The following is a 13,495-nucleotide window of genomic DNA, read 5'->3' as shown; positions in this document are numbered from 1 at the left end:
GGCGGAAGCGTTAACGCGAGATGGACAAACTTTCTCAAGGCACAATCTTGAGAAAAATTCTTGGCTCTTCAGATAATGTGGTAAGCACTCTTCACAAAAGCCTCCGTAGAGTTACCCTGCAGGTAAGCACCCTCGCAAATACTCCGACACCGAACGGTCTTTTCCCGAGCGCCGCGGAGTTGAACGACCTCACTGAGGTAGGGCGTCCATCCCTGTGATCGCAGCTCCGCCACCACAGCCAGCCTCACGGGCACTCTGCCCCAGAGCCTCCAAACGCAGGCAAGGTGGCGTGGAGGCTGAGATCCTACTCTCGCGGGATCTCTCCCAATCGCTACGGTGCCCAGGCCCCTGTCAAGACCTCGCGTTTTTTTGAGCCTGGGGGCGGAGCGATCCCAGAGGGGGCGGAGCCGGATAGAGGCGTCCCCAGGCCTTGTTGACTTCAGCATCCTCGAGCGGCTCTCGCGCCTGAGGCTCTCCGCGCATGCCCAGGATTCCGACGACTCTAGAGGCCGCGACGGTCCGGCTTTCTCAGCTGCTGGTCCGGGCGCCGCCCCTCCCCCCGACGGCGGCGTTGGCGACTTTGGCGGCGTTGTTTGGCGGTGGCGGCGGTCGGCTGCTGCGGAGCCGGCCGAGTCTTAGCGCCTGACCCTGCGCGCCGCTGCGGCGGGTCGGACCGACCGCCTCGCCGCAGGTACTGCCGCCGCCCGTGCTCGGGGTCGTGCGGGTCGGCGTGTCGGGCGTGCTTGGGTCAGGCGGGCGGCGGGGTGTCGAGGGAGGTGGGGAGATCCGCGGCCAAGGAGTTGAGGGGGTGAGGGATTGAGGGAGTCTGAGAGGTACGGAGCGGCAGGGAGGTCGGGGGCCAGGCGGCTGAGAGGGGCCGGAGGCGGACTGTCCTGTAGCTCTGGCCGGCTCGGGGGCCAAAGACTCCGCGACGCTGCGGTCCTCAGACACCCGCGGGCCTTTTCAGACCCACCCCGTGACACTGTTGTTGTTTTGATTTTGAAGGAAGAGAACCCAGCCTACGTAAGCTCAGGACAGCCTTGGAGGCCGAGGCTGGGGAGGGATTTAAGAGGCTAGACTAGGCGCTACGAACATTTTCTTACTTTCTGTTTTTCCGTGTAAGCGTTTACTACTGTTTAAGTGTGGTGCCCGCTAGTCCTTAGAATATTTTAAACAGTTTGGAGAGGACTCAAGTGTAGAAGAACCAGAGGGAGTAATTTTGCAAATTCAAGGTTTCTTTTTTAACTCCTAGTACTGTTTTTGTATGTCCTCCTTTTAAAATTGGGAAATCATAACTATATTTTTAAATTAAAAATTAGAAGAATTGGGGTATGGAGGATAAAGTATGGTTTTACCAGTAGTTATTTTCTCCCAGTTATTTTTAATTACAAAAGTACTACGTACTATTTAAGAAAAAAATTAAGCAGCCAAACACCGGAGACGTCGCTTCCCTCCCCCCCCCGCCACCTTTCCCCCCTGTTTATACCCATGGTAGCCAGTCTTCAAGTGTGATTAGCCATGCAGGGTTTTTCTGTGTGTATGATAAATATGTTTTAAAAGTAACATTGGGATCATATATAGTATATAGTTTTAGCCACAATATTCACAGATATTCTTCCATTTTATAACCTCATTCTTTTCAAAAGCTACATAGTTACACACTTTCTTATTGCTGAACGTTGTCTCCAAATTTTCTGTAATCTTTTAGCTTTTAAATAGCTTTTTAAAAGGGCTGAAACATTTTGCAACATAATGTGGTAAAACTTTCAGAATGTCTAAGGGCCAGATGGGGATACTTACACATATTAGGCAAGTTGAGTAATATGTTTACACAGAGCTTAATGGTAGTTTACATGAGGCTTAGATGACTTCATAAAGCAGGTTACTAAAATAGTTTACTTTTTGAGTTTTGAAGTGCATTTTTCAAAGTAAATTTAAATTCCATATGGTCAGTTGAAAATAAATTCAATTCCTTAAACATGAACTGGTTCACGTGTGGTAAAAAGGTAAGGTAGAAGGCCAGTGGCTCAGAAGTTTGTATTTCATACAGGGGAAAAAAAAAAAAAAAAAAAAAAAACCCTCAGAAAACAGCCAGGGATAAAATATTTTGATAGTAACCCATAGAGAGTAAGCTGTAAGCCGTAAGGGTAATAACTACACTATTAAGACGGAAAGCTAGGAACTCCCTATTACATTTTGTATTTCTGTGTGCAGAAGAGCTGGAGGCTTTGTTGGTTTAATCACTGATTTGTATTTATTAAAAATGTACTGTGTATTCATCTTGGTGCTAGCTTCCAGGGAAAACAACTGAGTAAGATAATCACAGAGAACACTCTGTCTGGTTCTAAACATGTATAGCCTGAAATCTTAGGCTCATTTGTGTAACATTTTATTATTTAGAGGGCTGTTTAAAAGGAATCCAAAGCATCCATGGCATTTTAGTTACCCCTGCTGGTAATATGCTCATATATTTTTCACAACAACATAGGTAGTATTCTCCCTATTCTATAGATTAATAAATAAAAGCTCTGAGAGATTAAGCTGTTCAAGGTCCCATAGCTGTTTTAGTGGTGGTGACTGCATTAAACTCAGGTATACTTAATCCAAGAACCTGCTTTCTACTCTGCCATGCTACCTTCCATTAATGAAGACTGCCTTAACATGTTCCTTAGAGACGTGAATAGAATCATATGTAATAAAAAATAATCTAAAGGATAAATAGTGTGAAACTCAAATTGTTTATTTTTAGATGAGGTTTTTGGTGGTGTAATATTAAAATCTTAAATTCCTTGAACCAATGCCATTAATCAAGAAGATGAAGAGATGTGTTACTTTAGTCACTTCGCTTGATGCTCAGGTAAATTTGGATATGATAGTAAGTCATAGTTTCTACAGGTGCTTTTGTTTCTTACAAACTTGAATAATCTCATTACATTTAACAAGTTGATGAACCCAGTTACACTATTTGTAAACTATAAACTGATGAAAAGAATAGAAAGAGGGCCCTAACAACATTAAAATGTGCTTATTTCATTTTTGGTATTTTAAAGTCCCTTAAAAATGCACGATGACAATTTAATAGGATTTGTGTCATAATATTATGTTACATTAATCTATTTTAGTTTTCCAGCAGATCTGACAACTGTAGTTTAAAGAAATATGGCAAATACTGAAGTTAATAAAGTATGGTCAGTTGTAACATGTACTTGAGGAAAAAACACCCATAGAGGGAAATATTTGAGCTTTTATTCTTGGCAATTGTTAAGGATAGTAATTGGATTCACATCTAAATGGCATATCTGCCATCTATTATCTCTTGGACATCTTAACACTGGATCTGAGTGGGTTTTATGGTTGTGGTACACAACAATGTTTCTGTACCAGAAAGAAAGTTTATTTTCAACCTTAGCCTGAAAATCCTTTTGGGGACATATATTCCTGAGTAGCCAAAAATCAATAAACTATTTAGATCCTATGAATGCTAACAGAAGCATCAGGTATGAACTCCTGGTGGTTTAACTATAAAACAACTATTGTGATTTGTCATAAAAGACCTATTCCTCGACAGTTCTGTTTTTAAGGAAACTGGTTAAGATGAAAGAGAAGCTGAAATACAGGGAGAAAAACCTGAAAAATGGCTGTCAAGTAGACAAAAGGAGAGAGTTTCCTCAAAGAGAATAGGTCATCAGAGTCAAACCTGTAGATGGATATCAAAGAATATGAGAATTTAGACATTGTAGTTCTTTGAGCTTTGACATACTGAAAAAATAGCTAATTATTGTCCTGTGTTAGAGCTGTGTTTTGCTGGAGGTTGACTTGGAATAAGGAACACTTCAGTAACTTGCAGGCTCTTAAAAACCTATAATAATCACATTATTGTAAATCAGTTCAGATTATAATCTAAAGTAAAAATGAGCATCTGAAGAGCTGTGAAATATGAAGTGCTGTGAAGTTCTTGTCTTCGTTATTTCTCCAAGCCATTATCTCAGACTTGTCCTTTTTGCGATTTTTGTTCATTTTTTAATCTCATTTCTTAAATACAGGTGCTACTTTAGATTGAGTTCTCATCTTTTTTAGAGGTTTTTTTTTTTCCCCCCTCTTTTCTGGCCCTACGCAAACCCACGGTTTCCACTGTTCATTCTGTTCTGTTTGTCGAGGCCACAGTTCTGCATCACCAGCCTCATTTTCTTTTTCTGCGTTCACACTTGACTTTTGTTGTTCTCCTTGTTAAACTCTTTAAGTGGCTGTCATTTTTTTTTTTTAATCTTGAATCAGTAGATTTAAAATTCAGCTGTTTCCTTTGTAAATTTAATAATTTCTCTCATTTCCTTGTTTATATTAATGAGTTTAAACATTTTCTTAGGCTCAACATCAACGATCATTTTTAATTCTTCATTCTCTCCTTTTTTTCAGAATTTTTTTGTCATTTTATTGCATTGTGGTACCTGATTCTCCTGTCTCTGTTCTATTTTCCCAGCAGCTAAGTACTTTAAATCCTTTTGCCTCAACTTCCATTAACAGGAGACATCCCTAATCTCTAGATTTTACCATTTATCATGCATACTGTTATCAAATTAATTGTTCTAAATGCAGCCCTGATCATGTTTTCCCTGCCTAACAGTAGCCAAACAGTGATTGAATGCTTTATCAACCATTATCCCTCTTTATTCTAATTGGTCCTCATAATAGTTTTACATTGTAAGTAAATAGTTTTACATTGTAAGTTTTACTATTATCCCACTTTACAGATGAAGAAATTGAGACATTAGCCTGAAGGTGTTGCTAGTAGGTAGAACTGGAATTTGAATCTTAAGCACGTCCTAACTTTCAAATCTGTTCTTGACATACTGCAGATCAACTCTGGAATAAAGTCCTTGTTCCTCAGTGTTACTTTCCAAAATGGCATTATTTGGCCCCAGTGCTCCTTTTCAAATTTATTTCTTGTTTCATTCAAACTTAAATTTACAGTCTTTCTGTAAAAATAAAGTAAAATTTTTTAGCTTCTCATGCATTTTCACTTCTTGGGATTTTCTTCCTGTCTCATCTCTGCCTTTTGAAGTCTTCCATGTACAGGCTAGCTTATATACAATATTTCACGACAGCTTCCTCTTCCCCGACTGTATGGTAGGTAGTAAGGTCTCCTCTCATTCATATAATTGTTTAACTTCTTAATAACTTTCTACTCTGAATTTATTTTTGAGTACTCTAAAGTAGTAATTGAATTATGAAATGCTTGAAAGCAGAAAGCATGTCTAATTGTTCCTTATATCTCCCATTGGATGCTCAAGAAATAATGTGTGAACAAATATGAAAATGATCACTGGTCAGGTCAGGAGCTGCTTTAATGGCATTTAAGTAGTATTTGATTTTAGTCGCTAGATGGCACACGATAGTTTATTGGCGTTTTTATTTGTATATGTAACAAAACCAGATTTTTTTTTTTGTAGGATATCAGGTGAGTTTTTATTTTCAGATTGATTACTAGGTAGTTATGATAAGCTGTTTATTTTTTAAAAATTCAGTTTTTTCCCTGTATGACATGTCTCATCGTTATAGTATATAAATTTTTTTAACAAGTAGCTTGACATTTGAATAATTTTCCATACTGTTGAATTTGACACATTTTCACATGAACTATATAATATTTTCATAAACTCTCTAGCCTCGTATTTTCTTCTGTGCTGATATGGATATGAAAAATAGAATAAAATTATGTCTATACTGCAGTGTCATTTTATTCCTTTTGGTGATATCAGGAAGCTTCAACTATGTGATCAGCTGAAATGCCCTCACACAGATTATATGTAACTCTTTGCTTCATAAAGATCCATGTGAAATTTTGGAGTTACTGAATCTCTCAAGGTTAATAGTTACCATGAAGAAGTTACAGTGATATATTTCTCCAACATCTTAACCTCTACATCCTAGGTTGTATTATAGTTTAACCACTTAATAAGTAATTCCTGCTTTATTTATAATCTTTGCTGTTAGGAATTGCGAATGTAGGAAACCTTGGTGATGGTGGTGAGGGTGACATTTGATTTTTTCTTTTTGGAATGCTAAATGCATGATTAGAAAGGAATGAGATTGATTCTCTAATTAATTGGTCAGTATATTTGCTCTCAATTTTATAAAGTATTATAATCGCAAGTACTTTCCTGAAGATAAAAATTTTAAGCAAGTTTGAAATCATTGATTTTTAAAATAGATAACTGTCACATAGTTCAAGTGGTACAAAAAGTTTTATAAACTGAAATTGTCTCTTCCTTAGCCTTTCACTTTCCCCACTGGGAGGTAGCAACTCATCTCTGGAATGATAGGAAAGAAACAATTTATTTGTATAGAAGTAAATATGAGTAGGTGACCTTTTTTTTACACTTACATAAAGATGAGTTGCACTGCAAACCTTTTTTCATTTGTGTCTTTCACTCAATATCTCTCCAATATTCCATATTGGATAAAGAACTTCATTCTTAAAAAAATTTATAGCTCGAATATAATTTATTTGTCCATATTCTCTATGGATGGCATTTAGATTGTTTCCTTTTTTTTTTTTTTTTTCCTGTTACACCCGTTGAGGCAGCACTGTGAAGGAAGAAAATAAGTAGATTTTTCCTTGTGGGGCAAATAAAGTTTGAAATTTGAATTGGATGTTCCTTGGCAGGAAATGAAATAGATTCCTTTTCTGTCCTGATGCTTAATGGGTAAGTGAACAGAGAGGAGGTTGGAATCATGGAAGATGCTAGAATCCGTAGTTGGCAATTGAATTGGAAGGTTAGGGATGGCCTTGGTTGGTAACAGCTCCTATGACCAGTTGTCTGCTCTGGGCAAGAGTCGACCCTGCACGTATTGAGTTCTGTGCTTAGAAGTGATACTAGCCATCTGGAAACTGGTCTTTGGGACTATGGGCTATAATAGTATATTTAACATAGGAAAATCTGTTCAGGGGATGAATTAAGATCCTTGGATCATCTAGAAAGAAATGTCATGGCCTAAGGTGCAACATATTTTCTGTAATTTTTTTGTAGCATTATATGTTCAAAAATAAGATTTAAACTATGAAATAAATGAAGCTAAGCAAATTCCTTCAGTAAACCTCCGCCATCCACATGTTTCATGTGGGTTGCTTGGGTAATAGTTTTTAAACAGTGTGGTGTGAATCCTTTCAGGCTTTTTTATGTAAACAAAAATCATATAGTCATGCATCTTAAGAATGTCAATCAGAATCTTATTGAATAACAATAAGGATGATAAAATAATTTTATGAAATAAATGAATAGGTGATGATGGGATATAAGGTAAATAGTGAATGCTGTTTGGTTCCTTCAGACCAGGATGTTATAAATACAGAGCATTACTTTGTAAAGTAAAACAGCTACTTAGTTTCTGTACCTGGTCTATCTGGCTACTCCTAGCAAGTCATTTCAAGTTTCCCAAGATGTGCTTTTAATTAGCAGTTTTGACTTACTGAATAGTGATATGTTATTTTTTCTTCATTTTTTAATCATTCTGTGCTGTGAATGGGATTTGAGTGTTTCTGATAGGCATCAAAAATAGTTTTTAGATATTTGATAGCTAGGTCATTTCTTTTTACAGTTATACTGTATATGCTGCCTAGGTCTGTATGTTTAGATTTTTTTTTTTTAACGCAAGTAAAAGGTCATTTGTTTTTGCATCTGTCCCCATCTAATAGCAGTAGGAATTCAATATAGAAAGACTAGAAAATATGGATAAAGTAGAAACAGATTATCAGCATATTATCACTAAGGGATAGTATATCCTTTAGTTAGTTCTGAGAGACTTCTATGTTAACGAGAACACAACTAGAAAAGCCCAGCTTTATACATTTTGTTGCCATATAAGGCAAATAGATTTGATGATGGAAGCATGGAAAATGTGAGTGCTTGAGTTTTCACTGACCTAGATACTTTGTTTGGTAATCACAGCTGTGGTAGGGCCTCAACTTAGCATGTCAGGTGATCTGTGCACATATATGGCCAAGCACTTGACAGTTTAGCTGTTGGTGATGGGAGCTACAAGTGTGTTGGTGGATGGATCAGTCAAGTGATCTCTCCCTGCTTCTGGGTTAATAGTTTAGAACTTTGGTTTTGATCATATGTCATTGTATTTTCATAGTTCATCTTTGAAATACTGACTTCAAGTTTGTTAGAAATATTTAGAAATGCCATAGTTCAAAAAATAAACACAAAACAATTTTCGTTACAGTAATTAGGATGGTTTATTTTATCCCTGTGACTCTTGTAAGTCCTAGTACTCTGCTTCCATGTTTTCGTAGTTTCTTGATGACTACAGTGGATTTTAAAATCCTTGGTCACCTTTCTATTTAAATATAAGAACAAATTTTGGAACACATAAAGGTAGTCATTATAGTTTGATCATCTGTCAGTGGTCCATGTATTGTAAATACCATCCTAAAAGAATTACTTTAAATACTTCTAAACCATTTTAATGGACTTGACTTTTTTCCTGCAAATAGAATGATTTGGATCTCTTTATGAACCAGAGAAATTGGAAAAATAAAAGATTTAGACTTTTCTGTGATTCACTTAAATATCTTTGTACTGTAACTATTCATGAAATTAATTTGGATCCAGAGGAAAGAGAGAGAGAGAAATCACCATGGACTTATAAAGTAGTTGAGCTACTTGATTATGGCAAAAAAGCTTTATATAAGCTTTTTCTTGTTGAAGAGTTCAGTTATTACTGTATTTTAATAATACAGTAATAACTGGTTTTATGTATCTAGATAATAAAATGAATGCAGTTCATACTAATAAATTTTTATGTCTGTGATTACACACACACATACATACACATACATGTAGACACAGCTCCAGTAGGCATTGTTCACATAGAGTACAACATAATTGGCATTCCCTGTACTGCTTCAGGAAAACTCATACTATGTTCGTGTGAATGGTGCTTCCTGGAATTGTGCAATATAAAATTGTAATATCTTTAGATGCTTTAACATTTTTTTGTTTTCATAGAACTTTCTATTTATTTAATCTTAACAGTCTTGTCAAAGAGGCAGGCAAGTATCATTCTCATTTTATAGATGCGTGAACTAAGACAAAGTTACTTCCTTTTCCTGAATCTGTCTTCTTTTTTTATAAAATGATATACAGTGTTTAAGGACACTGGACTTGGTGTAAGGTAGGTCTAGAACTCAACCCTAGTTCGGCCTCCTAAGCAAGTTATTTTCATGCTTGAAAATAATATTAGAGTTTTGTCAAGGTTGATTTAATGTCTTTAAAACAGGCTGGACCTTTAAATGCAGTTAAGTACTCGACAAATGATAGTTGTACTAATAACAAAGGTAATATTTTTTGAGTCATACTACTTTTTAAAGATTATGAGATTAACCAACACTTGGCAGAGAGCAAGGGACCTAATACAGTGGTGGTATTCATTTAATTAAAGGCCAGACTTGGGGGCAGTCTCACCATCAATACTGTGGACATGGAAAGCAAGGAGTTAAAAAAAAGGGCCTAGGGATAGCAAGAACAGTAATTGATTACAGTCAAGGACAGGCAGTTGAACCACATTAGGTCTAATATAGTTGTATGTAAAATAAAGCAGATTTGAATCTTCTAGTCACAAGAAATGAGATATTACTGCATTGAAAGGGACAGAAAAAATTCTAAATTGTGGAGTATTTATACAGTACCCATTGGCCTCTGAGGTGTTCTTGCCATGCCATTATCACTAATGTTTCTTGTAATGATTTGGAACCACTAAGAAATGGTTGAATTATGTTGGATATTCTCTAAGGCCATGGAAGTGTTAACACTATATATAGAAAGACTTTTGTTAATTTGTTTTTAATCTTTGAAACTTAAAGGAGGCATCTTTCAGTATCTAACAGTTCTTTTTCCAATAGTGCTAGATAAAAATAACTTTATTTTACAAATTCGAATATGTACATTATTTCATTTGATTCTTAAAGCTGAGTTATAGTTGATGGTAAGATTAATGGCTGGTATGAAGTTAATGGCCACTGTTATGGTAAGGGCCAGGAGTTCAAACCTTCATAAATATGTTTGATTCTGGGCTTTTTTCCTTGCTGATAGCCCAAAGCTTGTTTAAAAAGTTTAGTGTCTGCTTGCCTCCTTTTGTACGTGTTAGTGCCTTCTGTTACATAGAGCATTATTAAAATCAAAGCCTACTCCTAAATGTCTTAATTTCCTTTTGCCTAGTATGTCTACCCATTCATTTTTAGTGATACACAAAAAGCATTTACCTGCAGGGCAGTCTGTTTTTAAAAGGGTGCTCCCTCTTGAGGCCAACCTGGAATCATGCTACATTAAAGTTTGGACAATTTTGGATTTGCTGCAAATATCTTGGTGGTTATCAAAAGCTAAGAAAAGGTCAAGGCTATCATGTGCAGAGTTTTATTCATGCTGAATTGAATTTTTTATAAGTACTCAGAATGACTCTGTAGTAGCTTTCCACTACCCTAAAAGGTCAGGAGTTAAGCAGGAATAGCTGTAAGCAGTTTTAAGCTTGATCTTTATATTTAGGCACAATTTTTCCCACTGGTGTAAGATAGTAGAAATATTGAAAAAATATTTTGTGTTACTGTGTCCAGGGGTTTGGTCTGGGCAAACATTCTGTTTTATAAGATAAAATGATTACGTGGTTTAATAATAACTAAACTGAAAGGTTGATTGTTTTATTTGTTGCCATGTTTCCATTTGTTACTACAGATTGAGTTTCAGGATCTTCATAAAGTTTTTGTACAGTTAGTCTATGGTATAGTTATTCCCTCAGAGAACTTGAGGCTGTCTTAAAAATGTTGCCATTCATTATATATAAGAGACAATAAATTCAAGTTCTATCAAGGAATAAGAGTGTATCTTGCCAGCGATTATCCTTGTGATGTGTTATTTTTTCCCTGTATTTGTGGGTGAGAAATAGGAGAGGTGGAATGGATTAGGGCTGCAGATGTACACATTTAAAGTGGATTTGTTTAACTCCCTATGGAGCAGCATTCTGTTGGAGAGTAGAGGACAAATAAAGTTTGGGTGGTGTAATAGACAAATAATTCCTCCCTCCCCCAAAGATTTTCATATTTTAATCCCTGGACCTGTTACTTTATATGGCCAAAGGGAATTAAAGTTACTAGTCAGCTGACTTTAAGATAGGAAAACTATTCTGGATTATTCTGATGGGCTTAGTGTAATCACAAGATTCCTTAAAAGTGGAAGGAGGAGGCTGAGTGAGGAGGACTCAGCTGGATGTTGCTCTTTTTGAAGATGGGTAAAACGGTCATTGGCCAAAGAATGAATGATGGACACTAGACGCTGGAATATGCAAGAGAACAATCCCCTCTAGAGCCTCCAGAACGGAATGCAGCCCTGTCTACACCTTGCTCTTAGTTTAGGCCAGTGAGATCTGTTAGATTTTTGACCTACAGAACTGTAATAAACTATGGTTTTAAGCCATTCCATTTGTAGTACTTTATTATGGCAATAATAAGAAACTAATTCAGTTAAGTGTATTGTGACCATTTGATTTAGGGAAATGATTGCAAAGCAATCTCTTCATCCAATAAAATATTAGTATGACATTTACAAAATTGAAGAAACTAGTGTTACTGTGTTAAAAATAAATAAACTGGTGCTACTTGAGCCCTGCTGCATGGAATTTCCTATCATTTTTGCAGCATCCCGAAGGTACTTCTGAATTTCCGCAGCTTCTTTATTTATTGATAAAAGTGGTATACTGGGCAGGTGAATCAAAATGATATAAAGGATGCTATTGGAGTTACAGTAACCTAGCTAAAATTGATAAGGATAGTGACAATGAGATTTTCAGTAAGAGGAATGGGAGTAATTGAAAAGAGTGGCTAGTTTGAAAGGTGAGGGCCTATGTAGAAGGTTTTGGTTTCAGACATATTAAATTTGAAATTATGGTGGGAACCCCTCCCTGGGAAATTAATCTAGAAACTTATCAAATACATTGGAAATTTTATACTAAAGAGGAGGATGATTTTGAATCAGCAGAGCAAGAAAAAGGAGAAATATTTACCTGCCCTAAAATCCCTGAGGCAATATGTTGGAGAAAAGCAGTGACAAAATTAACAGCTGTTTAAATTGCTTTTCTGGCAGACAGAAGCTGAGGTCCTTGTACATTTGCTACATGGAACCTTCAATTTGGGTGAAAGTCTCATACTAGAAGAAGTTGTACATAACCTTTGTTCTCAGTAGGAAAGAAAGATTATGTCTTTGCATTCACTGTAAAAACACAAAAATGAATTTCTATTGTAGACTCACTAGCTATACAAAATGGAGAGGTTACAGTAAGGTAGTTGGATAAAAAAAATTAGTAAAATTATTATCTTTGAAAGTATTTTTGTTCCTGCAAAACACATGTCTCCTACTCAGCACACATTAAAATAAATCAAATACCATATAGAAACTTAAGACTACCTTGTAATTATCACTCTTCTTTGCTGTTCAGTTATTTCATTTTTAGTACAGTAGCTAAGTATGTCATTTACTGTTGCTCTCTTCCAGAATTGTTTTCTGCTAAATGAGTGATATAACAAATTTATTGAATTCTTTAGTGCTTGTTTACATATTTAATTTTTCCTCTGTGTTCCTACAACTTTGGGACGGCTTTATTCCAATGTTTTATGATGGTCTTTTTCTTCATTATTTGAGATGCCGCTAGCAAAAAGTAACCTTTACTATTGCTTATCTCTAGCATTTGTCTCAAGAATTTGGCTTTGCTTTTTCTCTGCTCCTTTATTCCTTTGTGAATTTCTGTTTTTAGCTTGCCTACTATGCCTACATCAACTTTAATGAGTTTTTTTCAGTGGTTTTATTTTGTCCTTTTCCAAGTGTGCTAATAATCATGGAGGAAGAAAGAAACAGGGGTACCAGAAAGATCATCTGCTTCAGCTAAGAGACTCATGTTTCAGCTGACTCCCAGGAGATGAGGCCACTAAAGCATCCTCCTGTCTAAAAGTTTGATGTTTTGATGAATTTCCTGAGATGGCCAAATTGGCAGCCGCTGCCCTTGGTTCTGTTAGCTCTTCCATTTCCCTCTGTGATCAGGATGGACAGCTCTCGTAACACAGAAAAGCTTATAACAATTATTTAATATTTTGCTAAAAAACTAAAACACCTAAGTACTTAGAAGTTAAAAAAAAAAAAGAGGGGTTAGTGTTTGCAGGATATAACAATTTAAGTCAAGTCAAAGGAAATGTGAAATGTTTTGTCTGGTGAAGTATCAGGATCTCTTGTGTTCTCAGTTCATTTTACTGCCTAACTTCTTGTCTTTCATTCTCCAAATGATGTGAGTATATAGTCTCTCTGGTTTTCAGGATTGTATCAGTGAAATCCCAACAAGAAAGAGAAACCACACAGTAATTTGAACATAGAGAATTTAATATAAAGAATGATTAACTATAACAGGATTGGTTAGTAAGTAAAGAGGACTCTAAAGAGTATAAAAATAGATAATA

General features: G+C 36.3%; 1 protein-coding gene across 3 annotated transcripts in view; it reads left to right on the top strand.

The window, feature by feature from the left end:
• Window positions 1-434: 434 nt before the first annotated feature.
• Window positions 435-13,495, top strand: part of PCMTD1 (protein-L-isoaspartate (D-aspartate) O-methyltransferase domain containing 1) — a 65,317-nt gene continuing 52,256 nt past the window's right edge. For 2 of the 3 annotated variants that reach the window (XM_025043727.1, XM_015585948.2), the window contains exon 1: window positions 438-691. The gene's annotated coding sequence lies outside the window, so the exon portion shown is untranslated. Of the gene's footprint in view, window positions 692-13,495 lie in introns of all 3 variants that reach the window. The other variant, XM_006907459.3, reaches the window with a different exon arrangement.

Source organism: Pteropus alecto, unplaced genomic scaffold (assembly GCF_000325575.1).
Source record: "Pteropus alecto unplaced genomic scaffold, ASM32557v1 scaffold62, whole genome shotgun sequence".
Taxonomy (NCBI): Eukaryota; Metazoa; Chordata; class Mammalia; order Chiroptera; family Pteropodidae; genus Pteropus; species Pteropus alecto.
The sequence above is the reverse complement of the archived record's forward strand: the minus strand, read 5'-3'. Positions and strand labels throughout refer to the sequence as shown.